We start from the raw sequence: 12,292 nt of genomic DNA on the forward strand, positions 1-12,292 counted from the left end.
CTACACTTTCCTTCCAAACTGGCTTTAGCAAAAGACACACTGTCTAGGTTTCCCTTTCACATTATCCCAGGAAAGTATTTTGTATTTTTCAATCGTTAATGTACATACCAACCACCTAGAATCTTATTAAAAGACAGATTGTGACATAGTAGACTTGAAGAAGGATGAGACCCTATGATTCTTTTTATTTCCCAGATGCTGCTGAGGCACGTCAGTGCAACACCCTTTGGTTAGCAAGGAAGAAAAGTTACTTAGACAAACCTAGTCACATTGGAAAGGATTTAGTGTAAATCACAAGGAGGAATCAAATGCTGAGAGACAAATGTGAAGGTGCTAAATGGTCTAGAACCTTGCAGAATTCTCCCAATTACAGTTCAACTCCTACTTCCAAGCTTCTCTGAGGTTAGATGACTTCTTTACTCTTTTACCTGAGGATAGGTGTCCTGTCTCCCCAACAACAACAACAGGATCACTACCTACTTTATAAATTGTAAGCCTCTTCTTCCTTAATATCAAAAAGCTGTGGTGTGTGACATCCCTGATAGATATTAATTGATTACTTAATTAATTAGCTAATGTAATTAAGGACTCTAAAGTAAATGGAAGCATCTCCTATTTGAAAGAAACGTCCTACTTCTAATACAATTTGATGTAGAGAAAATGGAACTCCCACCTTTGCCTCATCATTTAGACTTCAGACCCAGTTTTTCCAATTTTTCCAGAACCTTCATTCTCATCTGCTGAGTTTTTACACAATACAAGATGGGATTCATCAAGGGTGGTACCAGCAAGAATGCATCAGCTATCAGAATCATAGCCACAGGGGACGTATGCTTGGGAAAGCCGTGCATGATAGCCAAGGTGATGATGGGCACATAGAAGATGAGCACAGCCCAGATGTGTAACACACAGGTGTTAAGAACTTTAAGCCATTCCCTGTGAGATGCAATACCCAATACAGTCTTCAGAATAAACACATAGGAGACAACAATTAACATACTGTCTGACATCATACAGAGTAAAACAAACAGACTGTAGTAGAAGTTAACTCTATTGTCAGAGCACACCAGCTTCATGACGCCCTGGTGGAGACAGTAGGAGTGGGATAGCAGGCATTTATTGCAGTATTTGAGTCTCTTTAAAGTGAAAGAAGAACTAGGAGAATGGTTTTAAAAGCAAATGCTAACCCAATGTGCAAAACTCTGGAGCTACTAAGGATGGAGCTGTATCTCAGGGAGTTGCAAATGGCTATAAAGCAATCAGAAGACATGATCAGGAGTACCAAGGACTCCATGCCTGTGATTCCATGGATGAAAAATTCCTGAGCAATGCAGGCATCAGCAGAAATCCTGGGCAGGGAGAGGAAATGGTACATGGGCTCATGCAGAGAAGGCTCTGTCCTGATGACAAATAGAATGGTGCAGTGTCCCAGGATAGCCATGAAGTACATGAGGCAGATAGGGATGGAGATCCAAATCTGCACACCCTCAACCCTGGGATCCCAATCAACAGAAATGTGAAGACTGCAGCTTCTGAGGCATTGAGAGGAAGCATCATAAATAGGTCTCTTACATACTGCTCCTGGTAGATAAATAATCACAGTATTATTATCTTAGTTATGTTTACTGAACAAAACTCACTTTAGTTGTCAGTTAAATTAAACACAGTTCACATTTATGTATCAAGAAACAATGTTATATAATTTTTTCTATATAAAGAAAAATAAAGAGTAAATTTAAATAGATTCATTTTTATCTAAGGCCTTTACACTCTTCAAGTCTATCTTTATTCCTTATATACTTCTAAACAACTCTATAGAAGTGTGTGTGTGCATGCTAAGTCGTGTCCAACTCTTGGCAACCCTATGAACGGTAGCATGCCAGGTTCCTCTGTCCATGGAATTCTCCGGGAAAGAATACTGGAGTGGATTACCATGCCCTTCTCCTGTCGGGGAATGTTTAACAGGAGGATTCCTACCTGCTGTTTCTCACAAGTCCTTTGTTTCTTTTCAAGCAGAGCAGCACGCTGCTCCCAGGAACTGAGGTCATTGTGTGAGACAGGCTTGAATCTTGTTTAGTAAACATTCTCTTTAGGACAAAACTGCTTAGTCTTGATCCTCTTTCTTGAGATATGGATTGTCTCCTGACCTTGTGACTATTATTAGCCCCTGGTTCCCTTGGTAACAGCTACTGTACATTTGGTTTTCTGATCTTTATCATTGTTGAAAGAAATTTCTTGTACCACAGCCTTTATATACTCAGAGAAATCATTAAATCACCTTTGCTCCATCAGAGCTTGGGTCCCCATGTCTTTATTTATTTATTTATTTCCTTCTTTCATTCTCTCTCTCTCTTTCTCTCTTCAGCTGATTCCTTGGAGCATAGAGACTCGTCTTGATCACTCTCCTGCCCAGGCTTCTAAGACTCTCTCGAGAAGATGCAATGTGCCTTCACCCCCACCCTCGAGAGGGTGCCTGGTGCCTTCATGAGAGACGCAAGTCCTATATCAAGGATTTGGTTGGTTTTCTGCATAAACCAGGGAGTATCAGCCTCTTTCTCTCTTTCACTTTATTATCGTCACCTCCAGACCACCAGGACTCGGTCCATTAAAGGACCCCAACATTCTCCAGAGGATCTTCCCAATCCAAGGACTGAACCCAAGTGTCTTCTGTCTCTTTCATTGGTAGGTGCATTCTTTACCACTAGAGCCATCTAGGAAACCTGTTTTCAGAAGTAGTAGAGTGCTTTAACAACTTTTCTTTTTTATTAAGCCACCACGTTTGGAGGTTTATGCATCAAGTAAATTAAATTGTGGAAAATTCTGAAAGAGATGGGATTACCATACCACCTGACCTGCCTTGAAAAACCAGTATGCATGTCAGGAAGCAACAGTTAGAACTGGACATGGAACAACAGACTGGTTCCAAATAGGAAAAGGAGTACGTCAAGGCTGTATATTGTCACCCTGCTTATTTAACTTATATGCAGAGTACATCATGAGGAATGCTGGGCTGGAAGAAGCACAAGCTGGAATCAAGATTGCTGGGAGAAATATCAATAACCTCAGATATGCAGACGACACCACCCTTATGGCAGAAAGTGGAAAAAAAAAGAGCCTCTTGATGAAAGTGAAAGAGGAGAGTGAAAATATTGGCTTGAAGCTCATCATTCAGAAAACTAAGATCATGGAATCTGGTCCCATCACTTCATGGCAAATAGATGGGGAAACAATGGAAACAGTGGCTGATTTTATTTTTGGGGGGTTCCAAAATCACTGCAGATGGTGACTGCAGCCATGAAATTAAAAGATGCTTACACCTTGGAAGGAAAGTTATGACCAACCTAGATAGCATATTAAAAAACAGAGACATTACTTTGCCAACAAAGCTCCATCTGGTCAAGACTATGGTTTTTCCAGTAGTCATATATGGATGCGAGAGTTAGACTATAAAGAAAGCTGAGCACCAAAGAATCAATGCTTTTGAACTGTGGTGCTGGAGAAGACTCTTGAGAGTCCCTTGGACTGCAAGGAGATCCAACCAGTCCATCTTGAAGGATGATCCTAAAGGAGATCAGTCCTGGGTGTTCATTGGAAGGACTGATGGTGAAGTTGAAACTCCAATACTCTGGCCACCTGATGCGAAGAGCTGACTCATTGGAAAAGACCCTGATGCTGGGGAAGATTGAAGGCAGGAGGAGAAGGGGACGACAGAGGATGAGGTGGTTGGACAGCATCACTGACTCAATGGACATGGGTTTGGTTGAACTGCGGGTGTTGGTGATGGACAAGGAGGCCTGGCATGCTGCAGTTCATGAGGTCACAAAGAGTCGGACATGACTGAGTCACTGAACAGCACTGAACACTAAATTGGGAATATATTGCAATCTGGAAAAGCTATAACATCATGGATGTGGACAATGGTCACATACTCAAAAAAACCACAGATGCTATAGTAACAGGAGTTAAAGGAGACCTAAATCTTACATTATTGTTCATGGAACATGTATATGAAAATATAAAATTGATCTACCACAGTCCTGAGTATGCATTGTGTCTCAGCCTTTCAGATGTGGTTAATGTTCCATTGGCATGCGGAACACATCACAATAGTTATTTGTTGTTGCCTAAAGCCTCACAGATGTGAGACACGAGAGACGCTGGCTCCAGCGCAACCGACCACCCGCAGAAGTGTGGCCGAGAGGAGCTACCCCACGCCCAAGGTAAGGTACAGCGGCTGCGCTTTGCTGGAGCAGCTGTGAAGAGATATTCCACGACCAAGGTAAGAGAAATCCAAATAAGGTGGTAGGTATTGCGAGGGGGCATCAGAGGGCAGACACACTGAAATCATAATCACAGAAAACCAGTTGAGCTGATCATATGGAGCACAGCCCTGTCTAACTCAATGAAAATAAGCCATGCCATGTGGGGCCACGCAAGACGGAAGGGTCAAGGTGGAGAGGTCTGACAGAATGTGGTCCACTGGAGAAGGGAATGGCAAACCACTTCAGTATACTTGCCTTGAGAACCCCATGAACAGTATCAAAAGGCAAAATGATAGGATACTGAATGAGGAATTCCCCAGGTCGGTAGGTGCACAGTATGCTACTGGAGATCAGTGGAGAAATAACTCCAGAAAGAATGAAGCGATGGAGCCAAAGCAAAACAAATACCCAGTTGTGGATGTGACTGGTGATAGAAGCAAGGTCCGATGCTGTAAAGAGCAATATTGCATAGGAACCTGGAATGTTAGGTCCATGAATCAAGGCAAATTGGAAGTGGTCAAAGAGGACTTGGCAAGAGTGAACGTCGACATTCTAGGAATCAGTGAACTAAAATAGACTGGAATGGGTAAATTTAACTCAGATGACCATTATATCTACTACTGTGGGCAGGAAGCCCTTAGAATAAATGGAGTAGCCATCATGGTCAACAAAAGAGTCCGAAATGCAGTACTTGGATGCAATCTTAAAAACGACAGAATGATTTCTGTTCGTTTCCAAGGCAAACCACTCAATATTACAGTAATCCAAGCCTATGCCCCAACCAGTAATGCTGAAGAAGCCAAAGTTAAATGGTTCTATGAAGACCTACAAGACCTTTTAGAACTAACACCCAAAAAAGATGTCCTTTTCATTATAGGGGACTGGAATGCAAAAGTAGGAAGTCAAGAAACACCTGGAGTAACAGGCAAATTTGGCCTTGGAGCACGGAATGAAGCAGGGCAAAGGCTAATCGAGTTTTGCCAAGAGAATGCACTGGTCATAGCAAACACCCTCTTCCAACAACACAAGAGAAGACTCTACACATGGACATCACCAGATGGTCAACACCAAAATCAGACTGATTATATTCTTTGCAGCCAAAGATGGAGAAGCTGTATACAGTTAGCAAAAACAAGACCAGGAGCTGACTGTGGCTCAGATCATGAACTCTTTATTGCCAAATTCAGACTTAAATTGAAGAAAGTAGGGCAAACCACTAGACCACTCAGATATGACCTAACTCAAATCCCTTATGATTATACAGTGGAAGTGAGACATAGATTTAAGGGACTAGATCTGATAGATAGAGTGCCTGATGAACTCTGGACGGAGGTTCGTGACATTGAACAGGAGACAGGGACCAAGACCATCCCCATGGAAAAGAAATGCAAAAAAGCAAACTGGCTTTCTGAGGAGGCCTTACAAATGGCTGTGAAAAAAAGAGAAGCGAAAAGCAAAGGACAAAAGGAAAGATATAAGCATCTGAATGCAGAGTTCCAAAGAATAGCAAGGAGAATAAGAAAGACTTCCTCAGCGATCGATGCAAAGAAATAGAGTAAAACAACAGAATAGAAAAAACAGGAGATCTCTTCAAGAAAATTAGAGATATCAAGGGAACGTTTCATGCAAAGATGGGCTCGATAAAGGACAGAAATGGTATGGACCTAACAGAAGCAGAAGATATTAAGAAGAGTTGGCGAGAATACACAGAAGAACTGTACATAAAGATCTTCACGACCAAGATAATCATGATGCTGTGATCACTCACCTGGAGCCAGATATCTTGGAATGTGAAATTAAGTGGGCCTTAGAGAGCATCACTACGAACAAAGCTAGTGGAGGTGAAGGAATTCCAAATGAGCTATTTCAAATCCTGAAAGATGATGCTGTAAAAGTGCTGCACTCAATATGCCAGCAAATCTGGAAAACTCAGCAGTGGCCACAGGACTGGGAAAGGTCAGTCTTCATTCCAATCCCAAAGAAAGGCAATGCCAAAGAATGCTCAAACTACCACACAATTGCACTCATCTCACATGCTAGTAAAGTCATGCTCAAAATTCTCCAAGCCAGGCTTCAGCAATATGTGAACCGTGAACTTCCAGATGTTCAAGCAGGTTTTAGAAAAGGCAGAGGCACCAGAGATCAAATTGCCAACATCCGCTGGATCATGTTGAAAGCAAGAGAGTTCCAGAAAAACATCTATTTCTGCTTCATTGACTATGCCAAAGCCTTTGACTGTGTGGATCACAATAAACTGTGGAAAATTCTGAAAGAGATGGGAATACCAGACCACCTGACCTGCCTCTTGAGAAACCTGTATGCCCGTCAGGAAGCAACAGTTAGAACTGGACATGGAACCACAGACTGGTTCCAAATAGTAAAAAGAGTACATCAAGGTTGTATATTGTCACCCTGCTTATTAACTTATATGCAGAGTACATCATGAGGAACACTGGGCTGGAAGAAGCACAAGCTGGAATCAAGATTGCCAGGAGAAATATCAGTAGCCTCAGATATGCAGATGACCACACCCTTATGGCAGAAAGTGAAGAAGAACTCAAAAGCCTCTTGATGAAAGTGAAAGAGGAGAGTGAAAACATTGGCTTGAAGCTCAACATTCAGAAAACTAAGATCATGGCATCTGGTCCCATCACTTTATGGCAAATAGATGGGGAAACAGTGGAAACAGTATCAGACTTTATTTTGGGTACCTCCAAAATCACTGCAGATGCTGATTTCAGCCAGGAAATTAAAAGACACTTACTCCTTGGAAGGAAAGTTATGACCAACCTAGATAGCATATTAAAAAGCAGAGACATTACTTTGCCAACCAAGGTCCGTCTAGTCAAGGCTATGGTTTTTCCAGTGGTCATGTATGGATGTGAGAGTTGGACTGTGAAGAAGGCTGATCGCCGAAGAATTGATGCTTTTGAACTGTGGTGCTGGAGAAGACTCTTGAGAGTCCCTTGGACTGCAAGGAGATCCAACCAGTCCATTCTAAAGGAGATCAATCCTGGGTGTTCATTGGAAGGACTGATACTAAAGCTGAAACTCCAATACTTTGGCCACCTCATGCGACGAGTTGACTCACTGGAAAAGACTCTGATGCTTGGAGTGATTGGGGGTCGGGAAGAGATGGGGACGACAGAGAATGAGATGGCTGGATGGCATCACTAACCTGATGGACATGAGTTTGAGTGAACTCAGGGAGTTGGTGATGGACAGGGAGGTCTGGTGTGCTGTGATTCATGGGGTGGCAAAGAGTTGGACACAACTGAGCGACTGAACTGGACTGTACTGAATTGAAAGCCTCACATCCTTTCATGCAATTGCTACTGATCCAGATCAGAATAGCCACAGATTTTGCTCTTTTCTCCCTCTTCCAAGTTCTTTTCCCATCGTTCTTGGCTTCTCTGTGAATGCCCTTAGATTGGTGACTTGAAACTAGGTTCTTATGTCTGCCATTTAGACTTGGCCCTGCTCACACCCCTGGCATCAGCATCACTGACACCTTGGGTGACTCTCCTTTTAACAACTCTACACCAGAGAAGCCCCAGTGGGGCAGCTGACAGTCTACCTTTGTGGGCGAATGAATTCAGAGGCAGAGAGAAAAAGGATAACCCCTTGTCCATTCTTACTCAATGAGTCCCTTCAAAATGGGTCATATCCAAAGTTCCATGTCTGAGATTTTCATTGACAAGCTTCCAACCTAATTCAGGTAACTAAATAAATGAGCTACTCTTGATAATATCATTTTTTTCAACTGTTCTTTATGCAAATACAAAGATGTACCCTGTCCCACTTACAGACCCTAATCTTTTCAGCCATCAACACTGTCCCAAACATAGCTTGATCCCTTGGCTGGAGAACCTATGAAACATTTTTATCTCTAACCCTCTGAAAGGCATTGGGTTGATGCCTATAAATTGCAGAGTTTTCCTTGAAAAACATAAAATCATCTTAAGGAAGTTTAGTCTGAGTCTTCAGGACAACTACCAGGCTCCTGGTTACCTTATCCCAAAACAAGGGTGGCAAGGTTTCAGATTATTCAGGTTTGGCAACTTCTTTGCTCCAGGGCCCTGCTGGGATTCGCATCCTCTTTTACGCTTTCATATACTTCTCTAGGAAACATAGGCACATCCTCATGAGAATGGACAGACACTATGCCCCTGGGAATACTGGCTCCACTCGCTTATCACTGTCTGTCAATAATGACCTCTCCTAAGAAAATGCAGAGAGCAAGTTTCTGTCTCTCAGTCAGATTTAACTCCTGTGACCCTGTTCCCACATCGGGTGCAGGCTTTGGTAATGCCAGTCTCAGATGTTGGTAAGGCAGCCCATATCTAGCTGTAGCTGCAAGATGAAGTGTATACCTTAGCAGACTCAATGTGAGACTATCGCAGACCTTATGTAGAGTTCTGTCCACAAAACTCTATTTGGTCATCACAATGTTTAATTTTAGTTTTAATGTCAATGCATTTAAGTAGCTTATGAACTCTCAAATTTATCATAGATTCCCCCTTTTTTTATTGTCTTCACATTTACTGGCAACCAAAGGCATTTAATCTCACAGAGCAGAAAGCCCAAGGTCACAAGTAGTCCTGGTATCTTGGACCCTCAAGTTTAGAAGAGAAAACCAATTTTTATCAAGCCCTCAACTTTGAAGATTGAAAGTAAATAAAAAGTGTAATTTTGATAATATTTTATGGGATGACATGATCTTTCAGGCAGGAAGTAGAAAATAAGATCTAGTAAAACATCTTACTCTTGAAAAAGTAGGAAGAGATAGATGAATCAGTTTTGATGAACCAACAATGATGACTCTGTCTCCAGGTTAGTAGAAGAGGGAATGTGCTGGGAATGGGGCTACAGTCATCAAATCAGGTCAGGAAGGAAATTGAAGAAAAGGTGCCCATAGACTATTAATCTTGGCTTTCCACTCCCCTCCAAAAATGCTTATTCCAGTTAAAGTACTAGATAAAGTAATAAAAATGTCTAACCTTGATATACATATCACTCTAGGATCATAATGCAATTATATGGCTCAAGTTCAACTATGTTATTTTTTCCCATCACTTTTTGACAGGTATCTGCATTGTTTTGAGTTGAAAATCCATCAGTCTCCGGGTAACAAAATGAGACCAGGAGGAAAAGCAGTTGGAGCCAAAAAAAAAAAAAAAAGTGTTTTGTTTATTTGTTTGTTTTTTCAGGGAGGGAGGCAGGAGAAATCTGGACCTATAGGGTCTATATTTAAGTAAAAGGTACATTTAAATAAGTAAATTTAGGTAAAGTCAGGTAAAATATGAAATAAAATATATTATTTTCTTCCTATTTTCTTCTTCCAATTCAAATTGCTGCCTAATCCCTGCCACTTTCATTTATTTTTCCCCTTGTTCCTTTTTTCTTATTGTTAATATTATTATTTTAATGGAAAAGGCCATGAATTTATCAACAAATATTTCTGATTAGAGGGATTGCTCTGAGTGGTCTTTCTGAGACCACTTCTGTATGCGTTATGTACTCATAGCACTTTCCCCATTTCCCTGGAGCTACTTTCAATCTATTTAAAGCATGCTGCCTATGAAAAACTTTTTCTGGATCATTTTTCTTCTCTGAGGTTTAAAATATAAAGGAACAGAAGTTTATAACTATATGACCCTAACTGACTTTATAGGGCTTTCCTGGTGATTTAGTAGTAAAGAATCTTCCTGCCAATACAGGAGACAAGGGTTTGATCCCTGGGTTAGGAAGATCCCGTGGAGGAGGAAATGGCAACCCACTCCATTATTCTTGCCTGGAAAATCCTATGGAAAGAGGAGCCTGGCGGGCTCAGACAGGACTAAGCAACTAAACAACAATAATTGACTTATGGGGATTTAAAGGGGCAATACAACTTGCACGAAAAGAAAAAATGATTAAGGGTAACTTTACAGTACAACCCTGGTGGCTCAGAGGTTAAAGCATCTGCCTGCAATGCAGGAGACCAGGGTTCGATCCCTGGGTGGGGAAGATCCCCTGGAGAAGGAAATGGCAACCGACTCCAGTATTCTTGCCTGGAGAATCCCACGGATGGACAAGCCTGGTGGGCTGCAGCCCACAGGGTCGCAAAGAGTGGGACACAACTAAGCGACTTCACTTTTCACTTTACAGTACAACAAGCATGATGGCCCAAACCTTACTCTGAGACAACCAAATCTTTCAACCTACAAACTCTCCAGCTAGAATATCACGGTCTGAGTCTGCCTTGAAAGTCAGTTTTTCACAGTGTACCATTCAGATCATTCAACCTCATTGTCTAGTCACTGGTGCAGTAAGCAGCCCCATCATTCATTTATTTCACACAGAGAAAACAAGATATTAGACTGCTTTAGGCCTGCACCATGTACCTCTCGCTTCTTGCCCAGGGCTGACACTGAGAAGTGAGATTCTCTTAAGTACTATTAGGTGTTCATGCTGCAGTCCATAAGGTCACAAAGACTCACACATGACTGAGTGACTGAACTGAGCTGAACTAGGTGTTCATGAGGGCTTCCCTTGTGGCTCAGCAGTAAAGACTCTGCCTGCTAATGCAGGAGATGCAGGTTTGATCCCTGGGTCCAGAAGATCACCTGGAGAAGGAAATGGCAACCCACTCCAGTATTCTTGCCTGGGAAATCCCATGGACAGAGGAGCCTGGAAGGCTACAGCCCATGGGGTCACAAAAGAGTCTGATACAACTTAGCAACTAAACAACAATAGCTAAGCGTGCGCGAATCTGCAACCCAGAAGTATTGGACAATCAACAACAAATAGGGTCAGTTTTGACCAAATAGGATCCAATGGAGAAATTTTCCCCACTTTATTTTCCTGGATAGAGTATCGTGAGGCATATTTGATAAGGCTTCAGAGATGGATCTGCAGGATTTGCAATAGTCACCCGCAATGGTGTCTGGCTTATTACTGATTCATCATCTCTCAGCTCCAGATTTCTTTTTGCCTGCTCCATGATGACAGTGTTGGATTCTGTGACTATTTCTCTTCTGTCAGTTGGCACAATGTTAAGACTTGTCACTAGAGGGTGGTAGGAGGACACCAGAGGAAGAGGGGTTTTCTCTTCCTGCTTTCTGTGTTGCTTGCAGGCTAGACTCACAGAACATGCTATTTCCCCATTGCTTGGCACTGTGTGGTTTCTTCAGTGCTCTGTTCCAGCAGTCATACATAACTTCCTCCAGGATTTACACACTAAGCTTGTTCTCCAGGTCTCCAATGGGACTGCTGCTAAGCTGCTAAGTCGCTTCAGTCGTGTCCGACTCTGTGCGACCCCATAGACGGCAGCCCACCAGGCTCCCCCGTCCCTGGGATTCTCCAGGCAATAACACTGGAGTGGCGGTGCCATTTCCTTCTCCAATGCATGAGAGTGAAAAGTGAAAGTGAAGTTGCTCAGTCGTGTCCAACTCTTAGCAACCCCATGGACTGCAGCCCACCAGGCTCCTCCATCCATGGGATTTTCCAGGCAAGAGTACTGGAGTGGGGTGCCATTGCCTTCTTCAATGGGACAGCAGGGGTATAACCAGGGGCCCAGCCAGAATGGACCAGCACCCCAGCTGAAACAGCTTCGCTACATCTTCTGATTAGCCTGGCTGTGTGGCTGTACATTGAGTCAGTACAGGGTGAGCTGTGGAACAACCTGGCCACCGAAACCTCCTCCCAGAAAGGCAGCCTGGAACTACCTCAGGCTGAGCCTTAGGCAGCCTCCCAGTATTCTAGTTCAAAAAGCGTCTAACAGTCATAGCCTTCTCTGGCATCTCAAGTTTGAAGTGTCAACTAAAAAAATAATAACAATCTAAAAGTTTGAGAGTTGTGGGTTTTTTTTCAGCAGTCATACTGAGGACTTCAAACCCACCAGGCAGCATCTCAAGTAACTGAGAAAACTGCTCTGAGGAGTTGTGTGTGGGGGGAGGGGGTAGCTAAGATATATAGGAATTTTGCAACAAAGGCTGGTAGAGAGATCAAAAGATTACTGTTAAAAATAGTTATCTCAAGTTATGGAA

The 12,292-nt window shown here is 42.6% G+C and overlaps 1 pseudogene; it reads right to left on the minus strand.

Moving 5' to 3' along the window:
- Positions 1-683: 683 nt before the first annotated feature.
- Positions 684-1,545, minus strand: LOC129553980 (olfactory receptor 51A7-like; annotated as a pseudogene).
- Positions 1,546-12,292: the final 10,747 nt, after the last annotated feature.

Source organism: Moschus berezovskii, chromosome 14, assembly GCF_049115385.1.
Source record: "Moschus berezovskii isolate FMDL1 chromosome 14, NW_MosBer_1.0, whole genome shotgun sequence".
NCBI classification, from domain to species: domain Eukaryota; kingdom Metazoa; phylum Chordata; class Mammalia; order Artiodactyla; family Moschidae; genus Moschus; species Moschus berezovskii.